This window comes from Schistocerca piceifrons, chromosome 1 (genome assembly GCF_021461385.2).
Source record: "Schistocerca piceifrons isolate TAMUIC-IGC-003096 chromosome 1, iqSchPice1.1, whole genome shotgun sequence".
In the NCBI taxonomy this organism is placed as follows: domain Eukaryota; kingdom Metazoa; phylum Arthropoda; class Insecta; order Orthoptera; family Acrididae; genus Schistocerca; species Schistocerca piceifrons.
Window position 1 is genome coordinate 902,767,152 of NC_060138.1, and position 14,623 is coordinate 902,781,774.

The window sequence follows — 14,623 nt, forward strand, 5'->3', positions numbered from 1 at the left end:
TGATTTTTACGAAGTGCAACTGGAGTCAGCCCAAACAAATATTGCTCGTCACGTCTTTCACGCGACACCCAACGTCGACGGAAAGCGTCCTTTTGTTTCCTATTATAAAGAAAATAATTTTTAAATTGGAACTTTATATCTTGTTTTGACGTAGCTGTCCCCAATAGTCTTGTGTGAAATTCTTTCTATCGATATGTGGTAACAGGAACAGTAAAACACGAACAGTAACCAGTATTCCAGTAGACACAACATCGCCTTGGCTCTCGCTGACTGCTGCCACCATGCAGAACCGCTGCTCAGTCGCTGTTGGAGTACTAGTATATTCTTCGTGTTTTACATATCGATAATATAAATGTCGCATTAAACTAATTTGGGACCGCTCTGTCGAAAGGGCACGTAAAATTGCATTTTAAAAATCAGTTTGTCTCTAAGGGTAAACAAATTGGCGCTATGCTTCGAAACTAAGAGTCGCATGAGAAACGTAATGAGCATTATTTGTTTGGGATGACTCCAGCTACGTAATGCGAGAACGAAACTGCAAATGTCTTCTGAAACACCAAAGAAAATGTGCCTTGCGACACATTCCAGAGACACCATGCATATATAGAGGTCTAAAGGCAGGATTCTTTTTTTTTATTGAGGACACTGCGCTGAACAACATGACATCAGTATTTACTGCATTTGCATATTACTAATTATAGCCATTAGGAGTACTATGATTTTTGGTTGGTTAGTACCTCCAAGTACTAGTGGCAAGAGCAACCATTAATGCTTATTTTTCCCTGGGCAGCAGATCAGTTGCTGAAGTGTAGAAGCGTGGACACAAAACGATTTGTCTATACCAACATGTGAGGTCCACTTAGTGGTGCTGTTATGACCATGCAGAAAACACCAGGTAGTAAATGATGTGTTGTGTTTGCTGGAAGGCTGTTAAACGCAAAGTAAAAACAACTAACACACCAAAGTGGATATACGTTAACGTACCAATGATCATATCTTCACTACATCCCCATACTACTTCCGTTAAACGTGCGTAGATTGTGCAGGCAGATAAGATTTTATTATAAGATCATGTCTGTGAAGGGAGTACTCGGACACTGACATTGAATTATAATGCTTACTTCTACTTTTACACGGGAGGAAAGTAAAGCTGTGTTTAACAAGAAGATTGGTAAGCGCAATGCTACCCAAAGGTCATACGGGATGTGTCCTTGACCTCTTGACATTTGAATAAACATTCACAGTAAACGATAGGGGTACTTAGAGTTTAACGTTGACTCTGAAGCACGGTGGAAGTTGGTACTGTTCCGTCACAAAATCGTTGTCAGTACTATTTTTAAATAACACATACTATTAACCATGGAAAGCTGTCCTTGTCGTTCGAACGATGACACGCCGTTTACAAGTACAGAACGTAACACTCACTGTGGATTCGGGATTTTATTCCTCATTGTGAACTTATACATAGCAGCCGCCAGCTCACAAATTATGCGTTAGACCGTCCACGTCAAATTTTTTCATTGAGGGTAAGATAAATCTTTGCAGCAAGAAAGAGATTAGGACGACACTTCTTGGCGCTAACAAGATATGTTAGCATGCACCGCTAAGAGATTACTGAAACCGGCTCGTAGTTTATATGTCTTTCCCCTTCGACAGCAGTTCCGGCGATTTCTTGTGTCCGTATGGGCGATGGAAGCCACCTGGCGTGTTTTTGAGACCCGCACCGCCGCAGTTTGGACTCCCACAGCAAGTTTGTCGGCGCATGCAGTTCGTCAGCCGCCCACGGCAGCCGTTCTGCCTCATTACTTATGAATTCCCCATTAACGTACTCGTCGTTTTTCCACCCTTTAGAGCAGAAAACACGTGAACAAGCTGCAAACACGATCAGCTTACGTACATAATTACCGTGACGAGTAAAAAAAATCGCTGTGTAAGTTCGTACATAGGCTAATTAACGGCGTTATTTCGGGAAGGCGCTTCAGTGAATGCGGCATCTTCCCAAGTACTATAGACCGCGCTAATTGCCTGAGCCTTATTTCGGGCAGGAGGTCAATGCCGCGGGTATCAATAGACGCCATGGGAAACAGAGGCCGGAATTTTGCACACATTCAGCTCACTCGTTAGCGTGCAGACCGTTGTGAATTTTTCCACACGAGCTCTTCGGAAATGTTTTACGTCACGAAACCTTAAAAATGTAACTAGTTCCTTCGCAATTTTCCTAGACTCCGCACCTTCGCTGGTCATCACCATATTCATCACATATGAGATGCTAAAACCATGTGCTGGATCGGGAATCGATGTTGACTGTTGTCTTTCACAGACAGTGGTGTTCCAATTGCAGATGCGATGAACGCAGCGAATGGAAGGTATCCGAATTCGTATACCAATCCTGTACACAGTGTACTTTGTCACGAATCATCCACACAGGACACCGAATTAAAGAATTTTGCCTCAACATCTGCAACTACGTCCCATAACACACCTTGCGACGTTTGGTGGAGGGTACTTTTGGTATCAATGTCATGTTCTCCCTTTCGTACACCATCCAAGACTCGTGGGTGGGAACAACGACTTCCGACAAACTTCCGTATCAGCTCTTCCCGTGGTAGTAATATCAGCTCTTCCCGTGGTAGTCATTCCACTAGACGTATGGGGGAGAAAGCAATATGTTGCCTGATTATGTGTTAAACAGAACTTCTTAGAATTTCAATAGAAGGAGTCTCTGTGATTCCCATTACCTCCCTTGTAGCGCCTGCCACTAGGGTCTCTTAAGCATCTCCATAGAGCTCTCGAACTGTCACAGTACCCCATGACAAAGCCCGATGTTCTTAGTTAAATTTTGTCTCGATCTTCCATTAACCTGGCCCGGTAACGCCCCAGACTGATGACCATTTCTCAGTAATTGGTCTAACAAGCATTTTGTATGCTAATCTTTCTGGGATGACATTAACTGCCCTTAAAGTTCTTAAAAGAATCTCATACGGGCACTTGTTTTGCCTGCAGTTAGATCTGTGTGGTCATTCCACATCAAATCGCTTCAAACCATTATTCCAACGTTATTCTACGGCTGATGCTGTTTTCGGTGACCTATTGTCAACAGCATAGTCTAACAGCGGTGGAACACTTCTGCTAATTATGACGGATACCTTACATTTATTTACGTTAAACTACCAGTCCCTGAACAACTTACTGACCCGAATCAGGTTTTCCTGCATTTCGCTACAGTCAAATGGTGTTGCACCCTTCCTATAAAGAGAATCGTCTGTGAGTACTCTCATGAAGCTTTAGACATTACTTGCTGGATAGTTTAATTACATTGAAGCAGTAACGGTCGAAATCGTTTAAATCATACAAAGGTCCAGGGCCTAATGGAATCTTTATCAGATTCTCTACTGAATCTGTGACTGGATTATTTTTTAACCGTAATCCAACGTAGTTTCCACAACGAACCGTGCTCAGTAGTTGGAAGAATGTACCCTCATGTTCAGAAAAAGAAACAGAACATCTCGAACGACTAGAGGTAGGACGTTCACATTCACACGAAGTGTACATTATTACGTTCTGCAGGGTGCCTGGCAGACGTATGCGCAAAACGTAACATCAATCAAATCAGTGAGTTTGAAAGAGGGCGGATTACTGGCTTGCGAGAATATGATGCACCCATCGGGGAAACTGTTTCTCGTGTGGGACAAAGGGTTTTAGCAGTGCACCGGGTGTATGCGGAATGGTTCACAGAACGCCGTAGGACACGAGGCGATGAGTCAGGTCGCACCCCCAGACAACCCCCTGAGAAGATCGGCACCTCAACTGAATGGCATTGAAGGACAGATCTGCGTCCTCCTCGGCTCTGGCGTAACAGTGTAACACTTAGTACAGTATCAGGGGGTGACAGTCCATCGCCGTTTCTTACGGCATGGGTTACGCGCGCGTCGTCCACCTCTCCGCCTCCTTTTGACGAATATGCAGAAACATGGTAGATGGAAATGGTGTATGTAACGACACTGGTGACAGGAATGGCTTCAGATAGTGTTTTCGGACGAATATAGCTTCTGTTTCTTTGAAAACTATTGTCTTATTTTGGTTCGCCGCAGAAAGGGGGAGCGGCATCACAGTGACTGCGTTCGCACAGGACATACAATACTAACTCAAGGCCTTATGGTGCGGGGTGCTATCGGGTACAACCACAAATCAAAATTGGTGCGTGTCCAGGGCACTATGACCAGTGTGGCCCACGTGAACAACATCCTGCAACCCGTAGCCATACCCTTTCTGCACAACATAACAGACGCCATTTTTCAGCACGACAATGCTCGATCACATTTCTGCACGGACACGTGCCTTCTTGGTGTCACAGGATGTCAGCCTTTTTTCCACGCCCAGCCGATCAGCAGAACTGTTGCCGATCGAAAATGTGTAGTATCTGGTTAAATGACGCATGCAGCGCTGTGACCCAATGCCAACCACCACAGATGAACTTTGGAACCAAGTGAATTCAGCACGGATGGCTACCACAGGATGCCATTCGCACCTTATACGCGTCGATGCCATCAAGTGTGGAACATATTATCAGTGCTCATGGCGGAACCATTTCTGCAGAACACACCAGTGCACATGTTCTGAGAATATGGAAGTCCTATTTTAAGTCGTTCAAAATGTTCTGTTTTTTTTCTAGACATGAGTGTACAAGTCGCAGCCATCTACAAGAGGGGTAGCAGAAGTGATCCAGAAAATTACCGTGAACTATCTTTGTACAAAAATGGTTCAAATGGCTCTGAGCACTATGGGACTTAACATCTGAGGTCATCAGTCCCCTAGAATTTAGAACTACTTAAACCTAAATAACCTAATGACATCACACACATCCATGTCCAAGGCAGGATTCGAACCTGCGACCGTAGCAATAGCGCGGTTCCGGATGAAGCGCCTAGAACCGCTCGGTCACATCGGCCGGCCACTATCTTTGTGATCCATTTGTTGTTGAATCTTTGAACATATTGTGAGCTCAAATGTAATGAGGTATCTCGAACAGAACGACTTCCTCCATGCCAACCAGCATGATCATGCGAAACCCCACTCGCACTTTTCTCACATGACGTCGTGAAAGCCATGGATCAAGGCAGTCCGATAGATTCAGCGTTTCTTATTTCTTATGCTTATTATCGGAACTACGATCGTATGATATATCGATAGAAATTTGTGACTGGACTGACTCTTCAATAATAGGCAACACGCAGCATGTTATCCTGGACGGAGAGTCATATCGATAGAAATTTGTGACTGGACTGACTCTTCAATAATAGGCAACACGCAGCATGTTATCCTGGACGGAGAGTCAACGACAGATGTAGAAGTAACTGCAGGCATGCCCCAGGGTGTGCTGGGACCCATGTCCATGACCTTGGAGACAATATAAATAATGACTTCAAACTTGTGGCATGTGACGCACATTTCTACTGAAGTGACATCTAGAAAAAGCTGCAAAAATTTTCAGTCGGATAGTGATAAAATTTCAAAGAGTCAGAAATGTAAAACTGTACATTCCGCAAAACAAGAAGCTTATACTCCTATGGAACTTCCTCCCAGATTACAACTGTGTGCCGGACTGTAACTCGAACCACAGACTTTTTTTTTTCTCAGGCGCAAGTGTTCTGCCAAATGACGTATTAGAACATGACTCACTACACGCCTTCATAGCTCTACTTCCGCCACAAACTTATTTTCTATGTTCCTTCTATGAAGTGCTCCTGCTTTCCTGCGGGACTTGCACTCCTGGAAAGCACTTGTTCACAATGGCAAAGGCACCAGGTTCGAGTCCCGCACAGGCAGACCGTTTTAAGCTGCTAGGAAGTTTAAAAAGCAGCAGGCAATCAACTGCAGAGTGTCGATTCATTCTTCGAGAATCCTACGATTAAAATAACAACGAGTGTTAGCTGAAATCGGTCAACTCATACAAATACCTGAGTGTAACAATTTTTAGGGATGTGAAATGAATCGACCACATAGGTTTAGCAGTAAGTGAAGCATTTTGCAGACCTCGCTTCGTTGGTATAACATTCGGGAAATGCAATCAGTCTACAAAGGAATCAGCATAAAAAAAAAGAAAAGAAAATATCCTCGTACAACGCATCCTTGAATAAGTTCAAGCGGGTGTACGCATACTAAGTAAGACTGACAGTGGGTATTAAACAAACAGAGAGAAGGACAGCACGAATGATTACAGATTTTTTTAGCCATGGGAGAGTGCTACGGAGATGCTGGAGAAACTAAACTGGCAAACTATCAGTAGAAAGTCTACTTACAACGTTTCAATAACTAGCTTTAAATATGAATTTGGGAATATACCACAGACCACCAATATGGTACCGCGAGAACAAGATTAGCCTAATTACAGCGCATGCAGACGCATTTAAACAATAATTCACCACTTCACAGCACGTGAATGGTACGGAAAGAGTCCTAATAACTTATACAAAGGGAAGTGTCCTCTCGCATGCAATTCACACTGATTGGGGGAATTTTGGTGTAGATATAGAAGTAGGTTTTGCTACACTCCCTTGGTATAACCTCGAAATTACCTGTACATTTGACGATTATGTCCCGTTATGATCAATGAGTTGTGTTTTGTCGCCTAGGGAGGCGTCAGTCCAGTCACTAGTTTGGAGCAATACTATTAAGCTTGCATTCGTTTGAAAGATTTATATATGATGAGAGATGACAGTGTTGTTTGATATCTTTGCCGTTTGAGCGTCTTTGCGTGTCTGAACAACTGTCTGGCAACCAGTAGTTGTAGCAGTAGTAGACAGACAGTGAGTGTTGAGTCAGCGACGAGCGACGAGCAAGTATGGCGGACATGCTGATTAGAGAATGTATTTATTTGAGATGCACCCTGGTGTGCCTGAAGATAGAGAATGATTCTGAGATAATGACATTTGAAGAAAGAGAACTTGAACAAAGTTAACATACTCGGGATTCACAGTCATGTAGGAATTTTTGAAAGACACCATGTTCACCGTTGACTGTAGAGAATTATTTATTACACTTCACTATTGTAATTTCTCCTTTGGGTCTTTATCGAGAAATACTTGAAACAATTTTGCTTCAGAATATGTCTGACTTTTAAAATCTTCGTTAGTCCAGTTTTTGGAGGATCTTTTTCCGGCCGCAGCGATGTCGGAGATTTGATGTTTTACCGGATTCCTGATATTCACGGGACACTCGAGAAATGGTCATATGGGAGAATCACCACTTCATCGTTACCTCGTAGATGCTGTGTCCCATCGCTCGTGCGCCGACTATAACGCCTCGTTGAAACTCACTTAAATCTTGATAACCTCCTATCGTAGCAGCAGTAACCGATCTAACAATTGCGCCACACGTTTGCTGTCTTATATAGACGTCGCCGACTGCAGTGTCGTATTCTGCCTGTTGACATTTCTCTGTATTTGTGTACGCATGCCTACACCCGTTTCTTTAGCGCTTCATTGCATATAGCTTTGACGATGTATACATGTCAGAAAATTTTAAATATTTGTCACGTACTGAAGCAAAATTTTGAGTATTACTTGATAGTTACCCAAAGAATTCCCATGATTACATATTTTTAGCAATATCTACGTTTTGGTATCCAGAGTGAACTATGGCTTGTGTCTCAAAGAATCTTAATTAGAGTTTGTCATTCCCCACTTTTTGTTAAAAGTATTTTATAAAAAAAGTAAAGAGTAAATTTGTAACTTATATACTGTTTGTCTGAATCAGTATTCTTTGTTCATTTTTTTGTGTTAATGCAAAGTAAGTTCAAAGTCTCATGTTAGTAATATTCACCTCTGTGTCATTAAAAGGATCTTAACATAACTTCAATTTAAAGTAATCTTTCGATTTATCGTCACAGTTTGACTGCCAATCGTAACACTGCTGCTCTGTCACGCCATGCACTATTGGACGAACAGCGATTCGCAGATTTGGGAAGATAGTAAAATTCTCATTAGGAGAAACGGATAAAATTAAATACTAAGGCAGTTAGCCACCCTGTGATTTATTTCAGGTACATGTAGTTCATCACTTTACATTCTTACGACTGACAAGACAGAGCAGAGCTGTGTTATTCGTTGCAGGTAAACTATCGTATTAATTCAGCATATGCGTTCTATAGCTGAGCACAATTTCAATACGTGACAATTAGCCAGTGATATGTGGTTGTTTGATGACGAAGCCATTCTGCGTATCACTGATAGCCATTATTTGTATTCAGTTTCGTTCACAGATAGTCGGATTCAGTTCAGAGTAATTTGCACAGTATGTTCGAGTTCAAAAATAAGGTAGCAAAGGCTGTTCTCGATCTCAGTACATGGGTGACTCTAATAGGAATTTAAGAGTTGCATGGTTTTAAATTAAAGGTTTTCAGATGAATAGTTCCGCTTTAAAGTATCATTTCAATAAACATCAATGTGAACCTCTATCGGATGCCTTCTGGAAACCATCGCCCATAGAGTTCATTGAGAGATCCTATAGAACCGAGACAAATGTGTGGAAAACTAACATTTTAGCTTGAGATAGTGAAACCAAATGACAACAGTTTCTCTTCTGAGGTAATTACTTTTTTTTAGCTGACCTGTTATCTCTTTCTAGATATCTTACAGCGTTTTCGCAAATTGGTTTCAGCCCCAATTTCTCGCCGCTGCTAGCTGCCTCTTTTTAACATCGCGAGAAACATTCTCTCTAGTTTTTCCGTCCAACTGTACCGATACACGGTAGAAAATACTAATTCGTGTGACGACAAATCAGACAAAAAACAAAGTAAAATGAAAATGGTAAAAAACTCTGAAAATGCGAGTTCAATTAGCCGTCATAATAGTAATTTATAATGAAGTGAAATAATAATTGTACAAACAGACTCTATCTCTATAAGATAACTATAAGGATCTTTTTGGTAATTAATTGTTCTTTTAATCGCTGGCGAAAGAAACTAAGAAGAATCGGCGTTATTACTCACACTCTGTTCTAGTCTCGAAGCTAACGCACGCTACGGCGGCCATTTCCAATTGTAAGTTGTAAATTTTAAATAATATATGGTAATTTATGCTGATCGTGCATTTTTCTTTCATATGCCATGTGACCTTCATGCAGAAGTAAATATATAATTTTGAAGGTTTTCAGTACGCTGGATAGTTAACAATAACTTCCGAACAATTGACCATTCTTGGCAGACATCTTGCGCAGGAATTATTTAATTATAATTTCATTCCGTTCCGTCATCAACGGACGCTTTAAAGGACTCACACCATAATTAGTAAGGAAATCAAAGTGAATATATTAATTTATGTCGTATTAAGGTAAAAACGAAGAACATTCAGTTAAGTTCAGATATTGGGTGCTTCTCGGCAAGACGAAGATTATTACGTTTAAAAAAAGGGAAATACTTTCTTTCATGAAAAGCTTTCTTTTAATTAAATTTCACTACGTTAAAGATATCCTGCATCAATATTTTAATGTGATAATATGAAATACAGTCCCTGAGATCATGTTTACGTTTTTTTGTCAGTATTAACGTTCCACGTAGACATAAGTTTTAACAAATTCTATAAGCGCTAAACGCAATCCTATATTAACAAGGCGATGAGTGGCGCGCTGTTAAATAATCAGAGCTCAGAGAACTATTTTATGTAAGTATAGATTCTGGTCACCCATATTACCATGATTCTTTCTTGTGTCCGCTCCGCCAGGTAAGTGCTCTATTCACGCTCTTGCAGGGTGTAAATATCAGTAGGGTTAGGCGTTAAGTCCTTCATACACTCTTTTCATCACATTCGTTTAGTACACCGTAAGTATACTTGAGACGGTGTCTGGAACGGGGCGTTAGTGGTACACAACGATTTACCCTACCACTTGTCACGTTATTAACTTGAGTTTTTTTGTAAATGTATAGAGCTTCCTGGTGTGAAAAACTAGAGCGAATTGCAATCTCAAAATTTCGTCTTGCGAGAACTGTGAAGGAAGGAAGGCTATGGTTTAATGTTTCCACGACGACGATGTCTTTACACGGACGATAAGCTTGCTATGTATGCATACGGGGAAGGAAATCGACCGTATTCTTTTGAAAATAATCATTCTAGTATTTTCTTTACATGGTTTAAGGAAACGGTTTAAATATGTATGGCCGGACTGGGAAGTGAACACCGGACTTTCACATACGAGTCCTGTACCCATACAGAAACACTTGCTGCTAACTGCAACTGCTGGAACTGATGATGGAGTTCAAATCCTGGACAAATTTTCCGTTCACAGATGGACGTTGGATGCTTGAGAGATTTTTGTATGTGTATCATTGTGAAGATCATTCAAGATGGAGTACCATCATAGTTAGACAAGCATAAGGAAGAAAATAGGATAATGCCTTCTTCAGGGAATTGTACCATCACTGACTTTGACATTTTATGCGACAACGAGAAACCTAAATCGTGAGTGACATAGATGATTCCATTTCTTATGAAATGCGAATTCAGCTTCTTACCCGTTATATCGTCTCCGTCAGCACCTGCAACATCACAAAATGATTTTGTGTGTTGCTACAACTGAAAACTATTAGTCACCCTCAACAGCACAGAAGGAAAAATTCGTGTTGAGCGTAGCTCTGGTTAGGTACACCCACATTTAGAAAAAGAAGAAATATTTACCTTACGTGTATGTAACAGAAGATCTCTATCAGCTCAAATAGGAAAGCGCTAAACTCTTACTAATGAAAGAGGCGCGTGGGTTCGCATACAGTTCAAGAACGTAATATAACTCACTACTTTTCTAGTATTTTCAAATTGAAGTAACTGTAACAGGTATAGCTGTACTGCAGCACCTAAAGCGACACAGTAAAATTTATGCCTGACTGGGACTCGAACCAGGGTTTTTCGCCTTACCCCTTGGGCTCTTCGAGCACGCTCACTGGACCGACCCAAACTTCCTTAGCACAGACCTGTCTATTTCTTCTCATAGAATTTTCATTCGTTTATCAACAATAGCACATCTCGTGAATCCCATGCAGGATTCAGAGTCAAGACAACGGGAACTGGACTGTCGTGCTGTTTTCGTCACGAGCACCTCTTCGCCTTATATATACTTATATATGATGACGAACTACAGTTTCGAATATTAAAATTTATTCCTGAGATTTAACTTAACTGTAACAGGTATAAACGTAGTACGTAAAATGACATACGGTAACTTGTGCCGGACCGGGCTCGAACCCCGGTTTTCCGCTTATCACGAGCAGTCGCATTACCACTTAGGCCATGAGAGTACGCTCATTGGACTGACGTAAACGTCCACATTTCATAAAGCTATCTTTTTCTTGTCATAAATTATCCATATTCTCATAGATTATTACCTGCACAGGAATTACAGGACGTCAATGTCTCGGTAAATAAATTAATAATCTGTGATTAGAAACACATAAGTGTGTGGCACATGGAAGTGAGCGTGCTCAGACAGCGTTTGTCATAAGATGACCGCCCATGATAAGCAGGAGATCCGGGTTCTAGTCCTGGTCTGGCACAAATTTTTGTATGTCAGTTTAAGTGGTATTGCAGTTACGGTGAATTTCAGAAATAAATTTCGTAATCATTGGTCTTGCGGGCGGTATTTGGAGACGGATTGTGAGAAGAAATTAGCAAGAATACAAATGGTTCAAAATGACTCTGAGCACTATGGGACTCAACATTTGAGGTCATCAGTCCCCTAGAACTTACAACTCCTTAAACCTAACTAACCTATGGACATCACCCACATCCATACCGGAGGCAGGATTCGAACCTGCAGACCGTAGCGGCCGCTTGGTTCCAGACTGTAGCGCCTAGAACCGCTCGGCCACACCGGCCGGCGTCTCGTTAGTGACTTGGCATAGAATCATCAGGCTGATGATGGGCGGCGGCAGCTCGATGTTGGTCGGCGTCTTCTGTTACTGTGTGGCGCAGTTTTGCCGCAGCTGTTCCTCGAGCAGCTCTGCGCATTGTGCTGCAGATTCGTCGGAAAGCTGCAGGCCGTTCTCTCGCGCATGCGCGAAGTATGGTGCCTCTTTGTCTCCTCTTTCCTTCGCGCTGGTCACACCCAAGACTTTCGGCGTCGATGTCGACGGCGTTTGGGTGACGGCTGTCTTGTTGGCGCCCTTCTCCAGCGGCGCTGCTGGGGCGGTCGCAGGGTCAGGCAACCGAACGCCCTTCTGCACGCGTGCTGGAGCGTTTGTTGGTGTTTGAGCCCCTTCTACTGATCGTAGGCCTTGAGCGAGGACTGCTTGCATTTGCCTTAACGCCTCGTCCTCCTCTGCAGCCTCGGCGTCTGCGAAGGCTGCCTTCGCTGCCGCCACGATGGCTATGGCGGCTGCTGTGGCTTCCTCCTCGGCGGTGCGGATGTAGACGCCGCTGTTCTTCTCAGGGGCGCGAGCTGCATCCCTTCCGTCCGCCTCTGGGCGGTCGTCCTCTCGGCTGGCGAGGGGAGCTGCTTCTGCGCTGTCCCTCTACTGGGCCGGGCTGGTCTGTGCCGATCGTTGTCGCCGTCGTCTTCTTCGCTGCGTAGGTGTGGCCGCGGCCGCCTCGCCGGCTTCAGCACGGCTGAGGCTTGAAGAAGGCGGGCTGCCGCGCTAGCTGGCGACGTGCGGCCCGCCAGACCGGACACAAGTCGCCAGCACTTCTGTGCCGCGGTCGCAGGCGCCACTATTGTGCTCGCCGGAGCACTTGACACTCGCGCCGCGTTGCGGCAATACCTGGCGACATGGCCCTCGCCCTGGCACTTGAAGCACTGGGGCTGGGGGTCCATGCCGGACGGGGAGAGCTTCTGCCGTGACAGGGAAGCCCAGAAGCTTCCGCTACGCGAAGATGTCGCCCATGCCGTCGGCCGTTTGCTTGGTCACAGGATAGAGCAGCAGTCTCTTCTTGTTGGTCCGGTTGTGCAATGTTGCAGCTGCGTTGCCGAAACCGGCTCGCAGCAGCCTTCTCGGACCGCTGCCTCGTCACAGCACCAAGGCAGCCCCCTCAGGAGTGCCTTGGTCTTTTTCCAGAGGACGGGGTCTTCTCAAGCGCTGGAGGGGCGTCAGCGATATGAGCGCCCCATTATTAGCCAAGTTCGTTCCCTGAATGTAGATCAGCGAGTCTGAATCGACAGACTTGCAGACCACCTCGTTCTGCGCCCATTTCGTCATTAAGTCGAACAACGCTGTCCAACCACCTCTGTACTTAACGTACAAAAGGGGGACAGGCTGCGACTCGTCTTCTCGGTTCTTCTTGGCTCGGTCGGCAGACCCAGTGAGTCGCACAACCGATGGCCCCTTCGTGGCAGCAGGTTTCCTCTGCGTAGTCTTCTTTCCCGTGCTGTGGGGCGCAGAACACGACAACCAGCTTGCGTTGATAAGCAACATACGACAATTTGCTTCTCGCCGCGGCCACAGCACAGAACTTCTTCCCGAGCTCTCTTCGGCCAGGTAAGCGTCGCGCACACCTCGCTCGCGCAGGCCGAATACATATATGTAAAACGACGAGGGAGTTTTATACTGTGTCTGCAGGAAAATAGTACAAAAACCGCTAGATGAACTTGATATCATTTGATAGCCTGAATTTTTCTGGAAGATTAAAACTGTGTGCCGGACCGAGACTCGAACTGGGGACCTTTGCCTTTCGCGGGCAAGTGCATGTCTCCGCAATATCCTTTCTTCCAGGAGTGCTAGTTCTGCAAGGTTCGCAAGAGAGCTTCTGTGAAGTTTGGAAGGTAGGAGACGAGATACTGGCGGAATTAAATCTGTGAGGACGGGCCGTGTGTCGTGCTTGGGTAGCTGAGTTGGTAGAGCACTTGCCCGCGAAAGGCAAAGGTCCCGAGTTCGAGTCTCGGTCCGGCGCACAGTTTTAATCTGCTAGGAAGTTTCATATCAGCGCACACTTCGCTGCAGAGTGAAAATTTTATTCTAGATTTGATGGCCTGTTTTTAGATACAGTTGGAAACCAGTCAAAGAAACTACTGCCTGAACCTGCACAAATAATGAAGTCATGATGAAAGCAATGAAAGAGATTCTTCAGTTTTTTAGGAGTTTCAATACAATAAAATAAACATATAGAAAAAAGCGCTTCGCCGGCCGCGGTGGTCTAGCGGTTCTAGGCGCGCAGTCCGGAACCGCGCGACTGCTACGGTCGCAGGTTCGAATCCTGGCTCGGGCATGGATGTGTGTGATGTCCTTAGGTTACTTAGGTTTAAGTAGTTCTAAGTTCTAGGGGACTGATGACTACGGATGTTAAGTCCCATAGTGCTCAGAGCCATTTTGAGTCAAAAAAGCGCTTATTTTCCTTCAGTTTTCAGAGAACTCAGTCAAACAGTAACAACAAGAAAGGGAAGAATTATCTCAAACAACGATCTCTGTTATATATTGATTGACACTAAGTACACAGACGCATACGAAAACAATCGTTACAGAGGGTTCGAAAGTTACAGAAATTGCTCTTGGGTTATTGGTGAGTGATCTAACATAAGGAGTCCATAAATCCAAAATACACCTAATTTAAATATATCAGAACTGCAATGTCTTCTGGATCGAAGATAATCTCTTTTGAAATTGAAACTGAATCACTTAACATATTATCATGTTTGAGGAAGAGTCGAC